The 20,226-nt window shown below is 45.9% G+C and overlaps 1 long non-coding RNA gene across 1 annotated transcript in view; it reads right to left on the bottom strand.

The window, feature by feature from the left end:
* Nucleotides 1-1,406: 1,406 nt before the first annotated feature.
* LOC140204472 (uncharacterized) overlaps nt 1,407-20,226 on the bottom strand; it is a 36,099-nt gene continuing 17,279 nt past the window's right edge. The window contains exons 2-3 of the long non-coding RNA XR_011887633.1: nt 12,711-12,805; nt 1,407-1,613 (exon numbers count right to left, since the gene is read on the bottom strand). This is a non-coding gene — a long non-coding RNA (uncharacterized lncRNA). The remainder of the gene's footprint in view (nt 1,614-12,710; nt 12,806-20,226) is intronic.

Genomic DNA, 20,226 nt, shown 5'->3' with positions numbered 1-20,226 from the left:
TTCAACCTGTGCAGCCACTTTCAGAGAGCTGTGGACTATCTACTTCAACTCGGTACACAGGTGCTGCTAGGGCTCCACCATTAACTGTGTCCATTAAAGGTGTATGGGGTGTCAGGGAGAGGTAGCACCTCTGGTGGGGGAACATGTCGCATCCTTTTCAGGGCGGTTAGTCCACCTTTGGTCCCCACCTGGCACTCAGCTCTCACCTGTGGCTCCCCGTAGCTGCTTGCATGCAACAGCGGCCACACCCCGGGCAACGGCTTCGACAAGCCGGCTAAACCAGGTGAGGGTAGCCGACGGGTCTCAAACCCTCGGTGAGATAGGGAGTTGTCTATCCCAGCATGTGAAGACAGACTCCAGCGGATTGAGCAGACGAGACCTATGGAAGGTCCAACGGTCAAGAAGGCAGTCTCTGCAAGCGTCGTGGAACGTGTAGAACAGGACAAGACACAGAAGACGTCCTGGTCATCCACTGCGCCTAGTCCCATCTCCAGCCGTCTAGACTCTGACTTGCCACTGGATCCAGATGGGAATTGGGAAGAGAGAGTGAGACTGACGCTGCGCAACTCTCCCTCACTTAAATCCAAATCACGCGCCAGTCTTGACACCATCATAATGGTGTCGAGGTCCTCATCGACGTCAACGATGGACGAACAACCACCACTATCACTTTACAGTTGTTCTCCCAAAAATGGAGATTAATCTGGCAAGTGCGAAGCCACGCATTTTGGGAAGTCAAAGAAGGGGAAAGGATGGCAGGTCTTTAGGATCATTAATGGACAGTAGGACTGTGGTATGCACATCCTTAGCTCCCTGAAAGTGGCAGCATGAATAGATACGGTGGTAAAGAAGGTGAACAGCATCACTGTTGAGCATAAAAGTCAGGTAGTCATGTTGCAGCTGTATGAAACTTTGTTTAGACCATGCTTGGACGACTGTGCAGAGTTCTGTTGTCACATTACAGGGCTTATGTGGAGGTTTTGGGGAGGTAGCAAAAGAGATTCATCAGGATGCTCCCTGGAATACAGAGTATTAGCTATTAAGGAGAGGCTGGACAAAATTGGGATTTTTTTTTTCTCTCAGGAACCACGGAGGTTGAACTTAACACACAGACTACAGGCAGCTTAAATCTAGATATCACTCCTTTGGAAAAACATATTAATCTTAGAATGACATCATAAATTAGGACTGGAATTAAAGTTTGAAATTATAAGACAATAGAAACTAATGTGTTTAATAAATTTTCATTGATTATCAAACTATGAAGGAAACTGGTTAAAATAAAGAGACACTGTTTTGATTGGCTGTTGTCAAAGACAAAGGACAAGAAGCGAGAAACAGTTAATAGAAGTTAGAAATTATTTCTGCAATAATCATTTGATGTAAACACAATTTTAAATCTGAGACGAGACTGGAAGATGTTTATTACTCAAACCTATGGGACATAGGCTGACACAAAGCTAAATTACATTTTAGGCATGATTATACGAAATAGTGAATCGGACTCTCGGGAGTGACTCCCAAACTCAAGCCGTGAACTGTATGTTGTCACCGTCGGGTTGACTGTTTCAAACCTCGATCTCTATCATGGGATGTCTCTACGTTCAAATACCCTGCCAACATTTAAAAACACAAGAATTATCCTTAGGATAGCAGTGAGCCGCCTTCTCGATCTGCTGCAGTGATTTTCGTGGTGTCAGGTTTGAAACTGCACGGTTTCAATACAGCAAACGCGCCGGGGACGGGGACCGAAACCTCGGTACTCGGTACGCGGTACGCGACAGGACAAGCGCTGACGCGACTACTGTCCGGAGTCAATCAAACCACCCGACCAATCAATGGCCTTGCGCTGAGGCCGCGCCCACTCTTTTGTTCTGTCACAGGGATAGTTACGCACGTGCCCCTCTCCCTTTCGCCCTCAAATGGCGACCACGCCAGCTCAACCGGTCAAACAGGCGCTGCACCCCACTCCCAAACACACGACCTCATTCTGGGCCGGAAGCCCGCACAAGAGGCAATAACGATATTCAACCCCCCAGCCACCCATAAAGGCAAACCGACGCCTCTGATTTCCATTTCCTACCAGCCACCCATCCTCCGTTCCACCTCAGTCCGTCTCCAGCAGCCGCAGTGCGCATGCTCTCTGCGCCAGCGCACTGGATTCTTGCGGTTCCGAGGGGCAGTTTCTGCCTCTCCCTCCGTTCTGGGTAAACACACCGCCATTGAGAGTGAAAGGTCCAATCTACACTATCTGTAATCCCGGTATTAAAATACCAGGACACAATTTATCAGCACACCACAATATCAAACAAGTAACTAACTATAATAAATGCAATAAGCTGGAAATACAAAATAAATATTGGACAGCAGAACAGCGCCGCCTCTCTGCTTCAGCGACCAGGTTTCAATGCTGCAACATCGGCGATGTTTATCTGGGGTGTCTGCACATTCTCTAGGCGAGCTTCTCGCAATTGAAAAGCGTGTGGATTCGTAGTTTGAACAACAACCCGAGTCCAGATGCAGGGTTTCGACCCGAAACGTCTGCATTTCTTGCAGGTGAAGACGCCAGAGTCGCTGGAGGTCTCCCTGGTTTCCCACGTCCTGCTCGAAGAGCATTCCACTATCCTGAATAACATCTGTATGTTCTAACTGAGTAAATATAAAAAAGGAGGAACAGTAAACTGTGGGGTGGGGTGGAAACTCTACTTACATATTTTTGCCTTCTCTGACAAGCACGTCATTCAGAGTAATACTGAGATGATTATCCTTAAGGTCCTGCACTTTAATTTCCTTCTTAGTTCCTCAATTCCTGTGCAAGACCTCAGCTCTCATTCTAGTTGTATCATCGGTACCAAGGTGCCATGATGACTTGTTGCTCAGTCACCCCATTGAAAATATTCTGCAAACCCTTTTTGTCCCTGTTCACTAAAGACCAATACGAAAGTTGTTTAATTTCTCAACCAATTCTTATTTCTCTTGTAAGATGTCCACATTAACTTTTGTAAACCTTTTCCAGAAGTCTCTAAAAATGTGTTTCCTGGAAGATTTCTCTTTTTATTCTGTCTTCCCTTTTCACAAAATTATTCTTGCTCTTTTGCTGAATTCTGAATTTTATCCTATCTTCAGATTTGTTCATCTATTTAAGAAATACTTTATTAAAAACAAACAAGATATTTTTACAAAATCATTCCTTCTGTTGTTTCATGTGCATAATGCTGAGGAGCTCAGCAGGTCAGGCAGTATCTATGCAGAGGAAAAAACAGCAGATGTTTCAGGCTGAGACTTTTCATCAGGACTTTTTTTGTTAGTCATCCTTCATTATTCTTTTGTTAGTCTAAGTTGGACCACAACTGCTTTTCCTAATTAATGTAAACGTACTTGTCATTGATCTTTCCACATCAGCCATTATTCCTCTATTGCAACACTATTTAGTTTTCCAGTACAATGGATTCCGGTTAAAAGGGACACAAGTGGCTGCCCCAATGAGCCAAAGTTTCATGGAAATAGTTAAAAAGTATAAAAAAGACAAACTAACATTTAAATGAGTAACAATTTATGCATTTAAATTAAATATAGAACAAATTAAAACACTAGCAATACCTCTACAATACCTTAAAACTATGTATTAGTTCTTAATAGTTATCAATGGAGGAATTCATCTCTCAAGTTCTTTTGATTGACTGTAAATGAACAAAATCAGTGCAGACACCTAATACAGATAATGAACTACCTAATACAAAGCTTTAGATTATTACATTCTCCAAATCTTCATTTTCATTATAACATTCAAGATGATTGTTGATAGCTTCATAATTTCTAACTTCTTGAAGTAGTAAAATCTTCTGGTTGAAGATGGTGCTGGTGAAAAACAGTGACTACTTGCCTGTAACAAACAAAACTACTAACTACTTTATTAATCACACTCTTTATGGTAAACTATCACTGCAATCAATAGCTTGTAACTTCCCGTTTGGAGTCAAGTTTTTGTACCACCTGATCGACCTGGCATTTTTGCGGTGTGAACTGAAATCTCGAAGGCGCAGGACAGTTGCAGTGAAGGGTGTGTGGGTCAAATCGAGGTGGCAGAGCCCATGCCTCAGAGCAGTAAAAGAACCAATATTTGGCCATTGCTGGATGATACTTGGAGGCCATTCGATATGACAAAACTGAGATGAGGCAAGGCAAAGTCAAGGTGGCAGGGCCCAAGAGCAAGGAAAGTACAGAGGTTTGATCAATTTAGGTGCTGGGCTGAATTGGGAAATTAAGGTATGGGCCTAATTTAGGTGATCGCCAGCTGGTGGCGTAGTGGCATCAGCACCGGAACTCGAAGCGAAGGTTCCCAGGTTCGAACCCAGCCGGCTCCCCAGGCACGCTTTCCATCCGTGCTGGGTTGAGCGTCGAGCTAGCAACTCGACCTCGTAAAAAAGAAATTGCCTGCTGCAGAAACATCAACAGTGAAAAAGTTGATGGTCTACGCTCCCTGTGGGTTTAAAAAAGGCAATAGATATAAAATATCTATTTTAAAAAAGATAGATGGGGCTCAGGCCCGAGAGTGTATCAAAGCAGCAGAGCTTGGGGGTCATTGTCTTGCGAGAAAAGAAATCTTCTCTTGAAGACTGCATCAAGGTTTCCTGCAGGATTTCCCTGTATTTTGCTTCATTCATATTATCCAGTACCTTCACAAGCCTTCCAGGACATGCTACATTGAAGCATCCCCACACCAGGATGCAGCCACCACCATGTTTCACAGTAGGGATTGTGTTTTTGACGATGGGAAGTGTTCGGTGTAAACTGTTTAGTCTGATTGTCAAAAAGTTCAAATTTGGTTTCATCAGACCATAGAAACCTTCTTTCAGTTGACTTCAGGGTCTCCCACGTGCCTTCTGGCAAATCCTAGCCAAGATTTCATGACAGCTTTTTTCAACAGTGGCTTTCTCTTTGCAGTTGTATACAGGCCTCCAAACAGCAGCCAGGATGTGGATTACAAATTACAGCAGGAGATAGAAAAGGCATATCAGAAAGGCAATGTCATGATAATCGTTGGGGATTTTAATGTGAAAGTGGATTGGGAAAACCAGGCCAGTACTGGACCTCAAGAGAATTTGTAGAATGTCCAAGGGATTCTACAACTTGTTGTTGAGCCCACTTGGGGATTGGCTGTGCTGGGTTGGGTGTTGTGCAATGATCCAGAGGTGATAAAAGAGCTGAAGGTTAAGGAACCCTTAGGGAACAGTGATCACAATATGACCGAGTTCACTTTGAAATTTGAGAGGGAAAAAATAAAATCTATCATTTCAGTGGGATAGAGGAAATTACAATGGCATCAGAGGGGAACTGGCCGAAGTTGACCGAAAAGGAACATTTGCAGGAAGGACAGCAGAGCATCAATGGCTGGAGTTTCTGTGAAAAATGAGGAAAGTGCACGACAGATATATTCCAAATAGGAAGAAATTTTCCAAGGGAAAAAGAACACTACCATGGCTGACATGTGATCAGAGGCAAAGTAAAAGCAAGAGACAGGGCATACAAGGAAGCCCGAATGTTGGAAGATAGAGGATTAGGGAGCTTTTAAAACTTGCAGAAGGAAACTAGGAAGGTCATTCAGAAGGAAAAGATGAATTATGAGAGGAAGCTGGCAACTAATATAAAAAAGATACTAAAAGCTTTTTTAAGTATATAAAGGGTAAGAGCGAATCAAGGGTAGATATAGGACCAATACTAAATGACGCTGGAGATATTGTAATGAAAGATGCAGAGATGGCAGAGGAACTGAATGCACATTTTGCATCAGACTTCACAGTGGAAGATGTCTGCAGTATACTGAACATTCAAGAGTGTCAGGGAAGTGAGGTTTGTGCAGTGAAAATTACGATTGAGAAGGTACTCAGGAAGCTTAATGGTCTGAGGTTGGATAAATCTCCTGGGCATGATGGAATGCACCCTTGGGTTCTGAAAGAAGTAGCTGGAGAGATTGCAGAGGCGTTAACGATGATCTTTCAAGGATCGACAGATTCTAGCATTGTTCCAGATGACTGGAAAGTTGCAAATGTTGCTCCACTATTTAAGAAGAGTGGGAAACTATAGACCTGTTACCCTGACATCAGTGGTTGGGAAGTTGTTGGAATCGATTGTTAGGGATGAAATTACAGTGCACCTGGAGGCACGACAAGATAGGCCAAAGCCAGCATGGTTTCCTGAAAGGAAGATCCTGCCTGACTAACCTACTGCAATCCTTTGAGGAAATTACAAGCAGGGTAGACAAAGGAGATGCAGTAGACGTGGTGTTCTTGGATTTTCAGAAGGCCTTTGACAAGGTGCCGCACATGAGGCTGCTTAGCAAGACAAAGAGCCCATGGAAATACAGGGAAGTTACTAGTGTGGGTGGAGCATTGGCTGGTAGGCAGAAAACAGAGAGTGGGAATAAAGGGATCCCATTCTGGCTGGCTGCCAGTTACCAGTGGAGTTCCACAGGGGTCGGTGTTGGGACCGCTACTTTTTACGATATATGTCAATGATTTGGACTACGGTATTAAGGGATTTGTGGCTAAATTTGCCAATGATACAAAGATAGGTTGAGGAATGGGTAGTGTTGAGGAAACAGAGAGCCTGCAGAGAGACTTAGATAGTTTAGGGGAATGGGCAAAGAAGTGGCAAATGAAATACAATGTTGGAAAGTGTATGGTCATGCACTTTGGTGGAAGAAATAAACGGGCAGACTGTTATTTAGATAGGGAGGGAATTCAAAATGCAGAGATGCAAAGAGACTTGGGAGTCCTTGTGCAAGATACCCTAAAGTTTAACCTGCAGGTTGAGTTGGTTGTGAAGAAGGCGAATGCAATTTTGGCATTCATTTCTAGAGGTATAGAATATAAGAGCCGGGATGTGATGTTGAGGCTCTATAAGGCACTCGTGAGACCACAGTTGGAGTATTGTGTGCAGTTCTGGGTTCCTTATTTCAGAGAGGATATACTGACATTGGAGAGGGTTCAGGGAAGATTCATGAATGATTCCAGGAATGAGAGGGTTACCGTATTAGGAACATCTGGCAGCTCTTGGGCTGTATTCCCTGGAGATCAGGAGAATGAGGGGGATCTCATAGAAACATTCTGAATGTTAAAAGACCTGAACAGATCAGATATGGGAAAGTTATTTCACATGGTAGGGGAGTCTAGGACAAGAGGGCACGACTTCAAGATTGAAGGACATCCTTTTAGAACTGAGATGAGGAGAAATTACTTTAGTCAGAGGGTGGTAAATCTGTGGAATTTATTGCCATGAGCAGCTGTGGAGGCCAAGTGATTGGGTGTAGTTAAGGCAGAGATAGATAGGTTCTTGATTAGCCAGGGCATCAAAGGGTACGTGGTGAAAGCAGGGGAGTGGGGATGACTGGATGAAGTGGATCAGCCCATGATTGAATGGTGGAGCAGACTCGATGGGCCAAATGGCCTACTTCTGCTCCTAAATCTTATGGTCTTATGGCCTACTCTCTGATAAAGCTGCAATTGGTGAAGCACCTGGGCAACAGTTGTTGTATGTGCAGTCTCTCCCATCTCAGTCACTAAAGCTTGTAACTCCTCTAGGGTTGTTGTAGGTCTCTTGGTGGCTTCCCTTACTAGCCCCCTTCTTGCACACTCCCGAGCTGTGGGTGGTGATACAGTCATGGTATACAGGGAGTAAAGGAGGGGACTCAGTACGCAGCCCTGAGGGGCTCCTGTATTGAGAGTCAGAGGGTTGGAGGTGAGGGAGCCCATTCTTACAACCTGCTGGTGATCTGACTGATGGCCTGGTGGAAGAAGCTGTCCCGGAGCCTGTTGGTCCTGGCTTTTATGCTGTGGTACCGCTTCCCAGATGATAGCAGCTGGAATAGATTGTGGTTGGGATAACTTGGGTCCCCAATGATCCTATGGGCCCTTTTTACACACCTGTCCTTGTAAACGTCCTGAATCATGGGAAGTTCACAACTACAGATGCTCTGGGCTGTCCGCACCACTCTCTGCAGAGTCCTGCAAATAAGGGAGGTACAGTTCCAATACCAGGCAGTGATGCAGCCAGTCAGGATGCTCTCAATTGTGCTCCTGCAGAAAGTTCTTAGGATCTGGGGGCCCATACCAAAATTCCTCAACCGTCTAAGGTGAAAGAGGCGCTGATGTGCCTTTTTCACCACACAGCTGGTGTGTACAGACCACGTGAGGTCGTCGGTGATGTGGATGCCGAGGAACTTGAAGCTGTTTACCCTCTCAATCCCAGATCCATTGATGTCAATAGGAGTTAGCCCGTCTCCATTCCTCCTGTAATCCACAACCAGCTCCTTTGTTTTTGTGATATTGAGGGAGAGGTTGTTTCCTGACACCACTGTGTCAGAGAGATGACTTCTTCCCTGTAGGCCACCTCATTATTGTTTGAGATAAGGCCAATCAATGTAGTGCCGTTGGCAAATTTAATTAGCAGATTCGAGCTGTGGGTGGCAATACAGTCATGGTATACAGGGAGTAAAGGAGGGGACTCAGTACACAGCCCTGAGGGGCTCCTGTATTGAGAGTCAGAGGGTTGGAGGTGAGGGAACCCATTCTTACAACCTGCTGGTGATCTGACAGGAAGGGCAGGTTCCAGCTGCACAAGGCAGAGTCAATATCGAGGTCTCTGAACTTCTTGTTGAGCCTGGATGGAACTATGGTGCTGAATGCTGAACTGCAGCCCAAGCACAGCATTCTCACATAAGCATCCTTCTTCTCCAGATGTGTAAGGACTGTATGTAGAGTAGTGGCTATTGCATCATTTGTCGAGCAGCTGTGTCGGTAGGTGAATTGTAAGGGGTCCAGTTTGGGTGGTAGCAAGCTGCAGATGTAGTCCTTGACCAGCCTCTCAAAGCACTTGCTTATTATTGAGGTGAGAGAGACAGGACGCCAGTCATTCAGGCATGTTACCTTAGTCTTTTTTGGACAATGGTGGATAATTTGAAGCAGGAGAGCACTCTACACTGGGATTATAAATGTCTGTAAACACACCTGCCAGTTGTGCTGCGCACATCCTGAGTACTCACCCTGGGATGGTTTTTGGTCCCACAGCCTTGCGACTGTCCACTCATTGCAAATATCTGCGTACTTCAGCCTCAGAAATGACCAGGTTGCAGGTTGTAGCAGTGGCTTTCCTCGGAGGCTCAGAGTTAGCGACATTGAACGTAGCATAAAAGTGATTGAGCTCATAGAAACATAGAAAATAGGTGCAGGAGTAGGCCATTCGGCCCTTCGAGCCTGCACCGCCATTTATTATGATCATGGCTGATCATCCAACTCAGAACCCCGCCCCAGCCCTCCCTCCATACCCCCTGACCCCCGTAGCCACAAGGGCCATATCTAACTCCCTCTTAAATATAGCCAATGAACTGGCCTCAACTGTTTCCTGTAGCAGAGAATTCCACAGATTCACCACTCTCTGTGTGAAGAAGTTTTTCCTAATCTCGGTCCTAAAAGGCTTCCCCTCTATCCTCAAACTGTGACCCCTCGTTCTGGACTTCCCCAACATCGGGAACAATCTTCCTGCATCTAGCCTGTCCAATCCCTTTAGGATTTTATACGTTTCAATCAGATCCCCCCTCAATCTTCTAAATTCCAACGAGTACAAGCCCAGTTCATCCAGTCTTTCTTCATATGAAAGTCCTGCCATCCCAGGAATCAATCTGGTGAACCTTCTCTGTACTCCCTCTATGGCAAGGATGTCTTTCCTCAGATTAGGGGACCAAAACTGCACACAATACTCCAGGTGTGGTCTCACCAACTGTACAACTGCAGTAGTACCTCCCTGCTCCTGTACTCAAATCCTCTCGCTATAAATGCCAGCATACCATTAGCCTTTTTCACCGCCTGCTGTACCTGCACGCCCACTTTCAATGACTGGTGTATAATGACACCCAGGTCTCATTGCACCTCCCCTTTTCCTAATCGGCCACCATTCAGATAATAATCTGTTTTCCTATTTTTGCCACCAAAGTGGATAACTTCACATTTATCCACATTAAATTGCATCTGCCATGAATTTGCCCACTCACCCAACCTATCCAAGTCACCCTGCATCCTCTTAGCATCCTCCTCACAGCTAACACTGCCACCCAGCTTCGTGTCATCCGCAAACTTGGAGATGCTGCATTTAATTCCCTCATCCAAGTCATTAATATATATTGTAAACAAATGGGGTCCCAGCACTGAGCCTTGCGGTACCCCACTAGTCACTGCCTGCCATTCTGAAAAGGTCCCGTTTATTCCCACTCTTTGCTTCCTGTCTGCTAACCAACTCTCCACCCACACCAATACCTTACCCCCAATACCATGTGCTTTAAGTTTGCACACTAATCTCCTGTGTGAGACCTTGTCAAAAGCCTTCTGAAAATCCAAATATACCACATCCACTGGTTCTCCCCTATCCACTCTACTAGTTACATCCTCAAAAAATTCTATGAGATTCGTCAGACATGATTTTCCTTTCACAAATCCATGCTGACTTTGTCCAATCATTTCACCGCTTTCCAAATGTGCTGTTATCACATCCTTGATAACTGACTCCAGCAGTTTCCCCACCACCGACGTTAGGCTAACCGGTCTATAATTCCCCGGTTTCTCGCTCCCTCCTTTTTTAAAAAGTGGAGTTACATTAGCCACCCTCCAATCCTCAGGAACTAGTCCAGAATCTAACCAGTTTTGAAAAATTATCACTAATGCATCCACTATTTCTTGGGCTACTTCCTTAAGCACCCTGGGATGCAGACCATCTGGCCCTGGGGATTTATCTGCCTTCAATCCCTTCAATTTACTAAACACCACTTCCCTACTAACATGTATTTCGCTCAGTTCCTCCATCTCACTGGACCCACTGTCCCCTACTATTTCTGGAAGATTATTTATGTCCTCCTTAGTGAAGACAGAACCAAAGTAATTATGCAATTGGTCTGCCATGTCCTTGCTCCCCATAATCAATTCACCTGTTTCTGTCCGCAGGGGACCTACATTTGTCTTTACCAGTCTTTTCCTTTTTACATATCTATAAAAGCTTTTACAGTCCGTTTTTATGTTGCCTGCCAGTTTTCTCTCATAATCTTTTTTCCCCTTCCTAATTAAGCCCTTTGTCCTCCTCTGCTGAACTCTGAATTTCTCCCAGTCCTCAGGTGAGCCACTTTCTCTGGCTAATTTGTATGCTTCTTCTTTGGAATTGATACTATCCCTAATTTCTCTTGTCAGCCACGGGTGCACTACCTTCCTTGATTTATTCTTTTGCCAAACTGGGATGAACATTTGTTGCAGTTCATCCATGCAACCTTTAAATGCTTGCCGTTGCATATCCACCATCAATCCTTTAAGTGTCATTTGCCAGTCTATCTTAGCTAATTCACGTCTCATACCTTCAAAGTTACCCCTCTTTCAGTTCAGAACCTTTGTTTCTGAATTAACTATGTCACTCTCCATCTTAATGAAGAATTCCACCATATTTTGGTCACTCTTACCCAAGGGACCTCTCACGACAAGATTGCTAATTAACCCTTCCTCATTGCTCAAAACCCAGTCCAGAATAGCCTGCTCTCTAGTCGGTTCCTCGACATGTTGGTTCAAAAAACCATCCCGCATACATTCCAAGAAATCCTCTTCCTCAGCACCTTTACCAATTTGGTTCACCCAATCTACATGTAGATTGAAGTCACCCATTATAACTGCTGTTCCTTTATTGCACACATTTCTAATTTCCTGTTTAATACCATCTCCGACCTCACTACTACTGTTAGGTGGCCTGTACACAACTCCCACCAGCGTCTTCTGCCCCTTAGTGTTACGCAGCTCTACCCATATCGATTCCACATCTTCCCGGCTTACGTCCTCTGGGAGAGAGGCTGCAATGTTGGTTGGCTTTGAAGTCTGCGATGGTATGCAGCCCTCACCACAAGTCATGTGTGCTGTCTGTTGTAAATCTTGACTCAATCTTCTCCTTATATCATTGTTTTGCAACATTGATAGCTACATAGTGATTAAGGAAACGTTTCTGAACACATTTGACAAACTCTATTCCATCTCGTCCTTTTACAGTGTGGGAGCCCCAGTCAATATGTGGATAGTTAAAAACACGTACTATAACAACTTTATGTTTCTGTCAACAGTCTGCGATCTCTTTACATCTCTTTATATGGGAACTATGCACCTGAACTTCAAGCTCCCTCTGTTCTACAGCAGTACCCAAGGCCCTTCCGTTTAATGTAAAAATCCTTCTGTAATTTGTCCTTCCAAAATATAATGCTTTGCACTGATCTAAATTAAATCCCATTTCCCATGCCCCAGTCAATGTACCCAGCCAAACAAGATTTTGTTGCAAGTCTTGACACTCCTCTTCATTGGCTATGATACCACCTATTTTATTATCGCCTACAATCTAATCAAACACTCATTGCATATTTTCATCCAAATCAATAATATGACATATAACACGCCCAGGAGCCATACCACTAGTCACAGACCTCTAGTTCAAGAAAGACCATTTCATTATCACCTTGTTTCTCACCATCCAACCAATTTTATCAGTGATGAGTTTGTTTGTTCATCTTGAATTTAAAATACAACGTATTAATGAGGGTTTAAAAAATATGAGCCATTGGTCAATTCACCTAATATCTAGATTCCATCTGAAGCTGATTCCTTGAATGAGAGGCCTGCTTGATGAGGAGAGACTATACTCACCACTTTTAAGAATGACTTCTGATGCCATTGAAACACAAATTCTGAGGGGGAATGAAAGTGTAGCTGTTGGGAGGTCATTTCTTCAGTTGTAGGATCTAGAACCAGGGAGTATAGCATTAGGATTAAGCCATAAACAAGCAGATCTCTTTAAAATGAGGTATGGAATTCCCCCTACCAAAGGGCTCTGCATATGTTCTGTATTTGTTGAATACATTCACCAGTGTGGGACTATAGGAAACTAAAACAAACAGCTGAAGGAACTCAGCAGATCAGCAAAGCCTCTGTGGTTTGGTGGTAGGAGTTAGAGAAGAGTAATAGAAGGTTGTTTTTCTGAATTGCAGGGACTGGTACTGCATTTAACTCATTTGTTATCTATATTAACAATTTGGATGAGAATATACTGTAAATGGCATGGCTAGTAAGTATAAAAATTATGCCAAAATTATTGGTATAGTGGGCAGGCGAGAGAGTTATTTACAAGACCTAGAACAAATGGGAAAATAGTCCAATGTATGGCAGATGGAATTTAACTAGGAAAAGTACAGCGTCATTGCATTTTGGTAAGTTAAACAGAGGAGGACTTGTGGAGTAATTGAGAGGGTTCTAGAGAACATTGTAGAACAGAGTAATCAATAAGTTCAAATGGATGTCAGCAAGTTAGACCAGTGGGCGTGTTTAAAAGGAGATCTTTTTCTCTTTGGCAGTTTGATCAAGAAACGACTGCGCAGGCGTGTGGACATCAGTGAGTTAGACCGGTGGGAAGGGTTTAAAAAGAAGACAGCTTTACAGAGCGGGCAACAGAGTAGAGGGAGTCAGAGTAGAAGGGTTTGGCTCAACAGGGCTTCGACGATAACAGGTCCAGGCGAAGTATGTCTGTGAGGCTGGTGTTCTGCACTGGGTGTCAGATGTGAGGAGCCCGAGAGACTCCCAACCTCCCGGACAGCAACATCTGTGCCAGGTGCGTCGAGCTGCGGCTCCTTAGGGACCCGGTTAGGCAACTACAGATGCAGCTTGATGCCCTTCGCCTGGTCAGGGAAAGTGAGGAGGTGATAGAGAGGAGCTATAGGCAGGTAGTCACACTGGGGCCTCAGGAGACAGGTAAGTTGGTAACAGTCAGGAAAGTTTGCACACTGTTGGGGGGGGGTGGGGGAATGACCTACCTGGGGGAAGTAACAGTGGCTGAACCTCCGGCACAGAGTCTGGCCCTGTGGCTCAGAAGGGTAGGGAAAGGAAGAGGATGTCAGCAGTGATAGGGGATATAGTTGGGGGTCAGACAGGTGAGTCTGTGCATGCAGGAATGAAACTTGGATGGTAGTTTGCCTCCCAGATGCCGGCATGTCTCTGATCGCGTCCATGATATCCTGAAGTGGGAAGATGAACAGCCAGAGGTTGTGGTACATATTGGTACCAACGACATAGGTGGGAAAAGGGAGGAGGTCCCGAAAACAGACTACAGGGAGTTAGGAAGGAAGTTGAGAAGCAGCACCTCAAAGGTAGTTATCTCGGGATTACTGCCTGTGCCATGCAACAGTAAGTATAGGATAGAGTGAGGTGGAGGATAAATGCGTGGGTGAGGGATTGGAGCAGGGGGCAGGGATTCAGATTTCTGTTTAATTGGGAAATTTTTTGGGGCAGGAGTGACCTGTACAAAAAGAACAGGTTGCTTTTGAATCTGAGGGGGACCAATATCATGGCAGGCAGGATTGCTAAGGCTACTGCGGAGAGTTTAAACTGGGATTGCTGAGGAGTGGGAACCAAACTGAAGACGGAGGAAGAGGCGGTTGGCTCACAAATAGAGTAAGCTTGGAGAGAGTGCGAGAGGGAGATTAGGCAGGTGATAGAGAAGGGTCGCGGTCAGACTGATGGCTTGAGATGTGTCTATTTTAATGCAAGGAGTATTATGAACAAAGCCGATAAGCTTAGAGCATGGATCAGTACTTGGAACTATGATGTTGTGGCCATTACAGATACTTGAATGGCTCAGGGGCAGGAATGATTACTTCAAATGCCAGGCTTTAGATGTTTCAGAAAGGACAGGGAGGGAGGGAAAAGTGGTGGGGGTGTGGCACTGCTGACCAAAGATAGTGTTACGGCTGCAGAAAAGGAGGAAGTTATGGAGGGATTGTCTGCTGAGTCTCTGTGGGTGGAAGTTAGAAACAGGAAGGAGTCAATAACTCTACTGGGTGTTTTTTTTATATATAGACCACCCAACAGTTACAGGGACATCGAGGAGAAGATAGGGAGACAGGTTCTGGAAAGATGGAATAAAAACAGGGTTGTCGTGGTGGGAGATTTTAACTTCCCCAATATTGACTGGCATCTCCCAAGAGCAAGGGGTTTAGGTGGGGTGGAGTTTGTTAGGTGTGTTCAGGAAGGTTTCCTGACACAATATGTGGATAAGCCTACAAAAGGAGAGGCTGTAGTTGATCTGGTATTGGGAAATGAACCTGGTCAGGTGTCAGGTCTCTCAGAGGGAGAGCATTTTGGAGACAGTGATCACAATTCTATCCCCTTTACCATAACCTTGCAGAGGGATAGGAACAGACAAGTTAGAAAAGTGTTTAATTGGAGTAAGGGGAAATATGAAGCTATCAGGCAGGAACTTGGAAGCATAAATTGGGAACAGATGTTCTCAGAGAAATGTACGGCAGAAATGTAACAAATGTTCAGGGGATATTTGTGTGGTCTGCACAGGTATGTTCCAAGGAGATGGAAAGGATGGTAGGATACAGGAACCATCGCTGAACCTCTGGCAATGATCTCTGCATCATAAATGGGGACAGGAGAGGTTCTGGATAGTTAGAAGGTTGCAGATGTTGTTCCCTTATTCAAAAAAGGGAGTAGGGATAGCCCAGGAAATTATAGGTCAGTGAGTTTTACTTCAGTGGTTGGTAAGGTGATGGAGAAGATCCTGAGGTGCAGGATTTTAAACATTTGGAGAGGCTTATTATGATTAGGAATAGTCAGCATGGCTTGTCAACAGGTCATGCTTTACGAGCCTGATTAATTTTTTAATGAGGATGTGACTAAACACACTGTTGAAGGTAGAGCAGTAGATGTAGTGCAGGGGTCCCCAACCATTTATGCACTGCGGACCGGTTTAATATTGACAATACTCTTGCAGTCCGGCCGACCAGGGTAGGTGTTCAAGTGGGGTTAAACTCACATCAACATGTCTTTTACAGTTAGGGTTGCCAACTTTCTCACTCCCAGATAAGGGACAAAAGTAGCAGTCAAATCCCGGAAATACGAGGAAATCTGCAGATGCTGGAATTTCAAACAACGCACATAAATGTTGCTGGTGAACGCAGCAGGCCAGGCAGCATCTATAGGAAGAGGTACAGTCGACGTTTCGGGCCGAGACCCTTCATCAGGACTAACTGAAGGAAGAGCAAGTAAGATACTTGAAAGTGGGAGGGGGAGGGGGAGATCCGAAATGATAGGAGAAGACAGCGGGGGGAGGGATGGACCCAAGAGCTGGAAAGTTGTTTGGCAAAAGGGATATGAGAGGATCATGGGGACAGGAGGCCCAGGGAGAAAGAAAAGGGGGAGGAGGGGGAAAAGCCCAGAGGATGGGCAAGGGGTATAGTGAGAGGAACAGAGGGAGAAAAAGGAGAGAGAGAAAAAAAGAATGTGTGTATATAAATAAATAAATAACGGATGGGGTACGAGGGGGAGGTGGGGCATTAGTGGAAGTTAGAGAAGTCGATGTTCATGCCATCAGGTTGGAGGCTACCGAGATGGAATATAAGGTGTTGTTCCTCCAACCTGAGTGTGGCTTCCTCTTTACAGTAGAGGAGGCCGTGGATAGACATATCAGAATGGGAATGGGATGTGGAATTAAAATGTGTGGCCACTGGGAGATCCTGCTTTCTCTGGCGGACAGAGCGGAAAGACTACCATAAACATGAAGCCTTGCGCAGGCACCTGTGTGCGCATGCGTGACGTGTGCATGTGATGTGCGCATGTGCGTACGTGCCAACTAATCCCCCCACAAATTGGTTTTGCCTTCATCTTCCCGACTATATATACATAATTTCTACTTTATATAGGCTGTGTATCATTCCTGCTTTTACTATATGTTAGTGTTATTTATTTTCGGTTTTATGTGTTATTTGGTATGATTTGGTAGGTTATTTTTTGGGTTTGGGAACGCTCAAAAATTTTTCCCATATAAATTAATGGTACCTTAGCGGGGGAAATATGGAACAAACCAATTTAGCCCAATATACGGGATGTCCTGGCAAATATGGGACAGTTGGCAACCCTATGTTCAAGTTCAACAGTACGTGACAGGGAATGAGGAAAGGTACAGCTGACTCATATCGTTTCCTCGCGGCCCGGTAGCACATGCTTTGCGGCCCGGTACCGGTCTGCAGCCTGGTGGTTGAGGACCGCTGATGTAGTGTATACAGATTTCAGCAAGGCATTTGATAAGGTACCCCATGCAAGGCTTATTGAGAAATTAAGAGGCATGGAGTCCAAGGGAACCTTGATTTGTGGATCCAGAATTAGCTTACCCACGAAAGGCAAAGAGTGGTTGTAGACGGGTCATATTCTGCATGGAGGTTTTGACGATTGGTGTGCCTCAGGGATCTGTTCCGGGACCCCTTCTCTTCGTGGTTTTTATAAATGACCTGGATGAGGATGAAGGTTGGGGATGTTGTGGAGAGTTTGGTGGGCTGTCAGAGGTTACAGAGGGAAATCGATAGGATATAAAACTGGGCTGAGAAATGGCAGATAGAGTTCAACCCAGATAAGTGTGAGGTGGAACAACAGAAATTCTGCAGATGCTGGAAATTCAAGCAACACACATCAATGTTGCTGGTGAACGCAGCAGGCCAGGCAGCATCTCTAGGAAGAGGTACAATCGATGTTTCAGGCTGAGACCCTTCGTCAGGACTAACTGAAGGAAGAGTCAGTAAGAGATTTGAAAGTGGGAGGGGGAGGGGGAGATCCAAAATGATAGGAGAAGACAGGAGGGGGAGGGATGGAGCCAAGAGCTGGACAGGTGATTGGCAAAAGGGATACGAGAGGATCATGGGACAGGAGGTCCGGGGAGAAAGACAAGGGGGGGGGAACCCAGAGGATGGGCAAGGGGTATAGTCAGAGGGACAGAGGGAGAAAAAGGAGAGTGAGAGAAAGAATGTGTGTATAAAAATAAATAACAGATGGGGTACGAGGGGGAGGTGGGGCATTAGCAGAAGTTAGAGAAGTCAATGTTCATGCCATCAGGTTGGAGGCTACCCAGACAGAATATAAGGTGTTGTTCCTCCAACCTGAGTGTGGCTTCATCTTTACAGTAGAGGAGGCTGTGGATAGACATGTCAGAATGGGAATGGGATGTGGAATTAAAATGTGTGGCCACTGGGAGATCCTGCTTTCTCTGGCAGACAGAGCGTAGGTGTTCAACAAAGCGGTCTCCCAGTCTGTGTCGGGTCTCGCCAATATATAGAAGGCCACATCAGGAGCACCGGACGCAGTATATCACCCCAGTCGACTCACAGCTGAAGTGTTGCCTCACCTGGAAGGACTGTTTGGGGCCCTGAATGGTGGTAAGGGAGGAAGTGTAAGGGCATGTGTAGCACTTGTTCCGCTTACAAGGATAAGTGCCAGGAGGGAGATCAGTGGGGAGGGATGGGGGGGATGAATAGACAAGGGAGTCACGTAGGGAGCGATCCCTGCAGAAAGCAGAGGTGGAGGGGAAGGAAAGATGTGCTTAGTGGTGGGATCCCGTTGGAGGTGGTGGAAATTACGGAGAATAATATGTTGGACCCGGAGGCTGGTGGGGTGGTAGGTGAGGACCAGGAGAACCCTATTCCTAGTGGGGTGGTGGGAGGATGGAGTGAGAGCAGGTGTACGTGAAATTGGGGAGATGCATTTGAGAGCAGAGTTGATAGTGGAGGAAGGGAAGCCCCTTTCTTTAAAAAAGGAGGACATCTCCCTTGTCCTGGAATGAAAAGCCTCATTCTGAGAGCAGATGCGGCGGAGACGGAGGAATTGTGAGAAGGGGATGGCATTTTTGCAAGAGACAGGGTGAGAAGAGGAATAGTACAGATAGCTGTGAGAGTCAGTAGGCTTATGGTAGATATCAGTGGATAAGCTGTCTCTGGAGATAGAGACAGAAAGATCTAAAAAGGGGAGGGAGGTGTCGGAAATGGACCAGGTAAACTTGAGGGCAGGGTGGAAGTTGGAGGCAAAGTTAATAAAGTCAACGAGCTCAGCATGCGTGCAGGAAGCAGCGCCAATGCAGTCATCGATGTAGCGAAGGAAAAGTGGGGGACAGATACCAGTATAGGCACGGAACATGGATTGTTCCACAAAGCCAACAAAATGGCAGGCATAGCTAGGACCCATACGGGTGCCCATAGCTACACCTTTAGTTTGGAGGAAGTGGGAGGAGCCAAAGGAGAAATTATTAAGAGTAAGGACTAATTCCGCTAGACGGAGTAGAGTGGTAGAGGGGATCTGATTAGGTCTGGAATCCAAAAAGAAGCGGAGAGCTTTGAGACCTTCCTGATGGGGGATGGAAGTATATAGGGACTGGACATCCATGGTGAAAATAAAGCGGTGGGGACCCGGGAACTTAAAATCATCGAAAAGTTTAAGAGCGTGAGAAGTGTCACGAACATAGGTAGGAAGGGATTGAACAAGGGGTGATAAAGCAGTGTCGAGGTATGCAGAAATGAGTTCGGTGGAGCAGGAGCAAGCTGAGACAATAGGTCGGCCAGGACAGGCAGGTTTGTGCATCTTGGGTAGGAGGTAGAAACGGGAAGTGCGGGGTGTGGGAACTATAAGGCTGGTAGCAGTGGATGGGAGATCCCCTGAGCGGATAAAGTTGGTGATGCTGTGGGAGACAATGGCTTGGTGCTCCTTAGTGGGGTCACGATCGAGGGGTAAATAAGAGGAGGTATCCGCGAGTTGTCGCTGTGCCTCGGCAAGGTAGAGGTCAGTATGCCAGACTACAACAGCACCCCCCTTATCGGCGGGTTTAATAATAAGGTTAGGATTAGTGCGGAGGGGGTGGAGAGCAGAGCGTTCCGAAGGAGTGAGGTTGGAATGGGAACAAGGCGCAGTGAAGTCGAGACGGTTGATGTCCCGTCGGCAGTTAGCGATAAAGAGATCCAGAGCAGGCAGAAGACCAGAGCGGGGTGACCATGAAGAGGAGGAGGGTTGAAGACGGGAGAAGGGGTCATCAGTAGGGGTGGAAGAGTCCTTGCCGAAGAAGTAGGCTCGGAGACGGAGACGGCGGAAGAAGAGCTCCGCAGCGTGGCAAACACGGAACTCGCTGAGGTGTGGGCGAAGGGGGACAAAGGTGAGGCCCTTACTGAGGACAGAGCATTCTGCCTCCGACAGTTGAAGGTCGGAGGGGATGGTAAAGACCCAGCACGGATGAGAGCTGGGATCAGGGGGCGAGGGGGAAGGCTGGGGGTGTCAATGGAGAGGGGAGGGTTGGGGTGAGAGGAAGATGGAGCCTCTGAGGACCCAGGAGCTGACGATGTGATTGGAAGGAGAC

Source organism: Mobula birostris, chromosome 10, assembly GCF_030028105.1.
Source record: "Mobula birostris isolate sMobBir1 chromosome 10, sMobBir1.hap1, whole genome shotgun sequence".
NCBI classification, from domain to species: domain Eukaryota; kingdom Metazoa; phylum Chordata; class Chondrichthyes; order Myliobatiformes; family Myliobatidae; genus Mobula; species Mobula birostris.
This window is presented reverse-complemented; position numbering and strand designations above follow the sequence as displayed.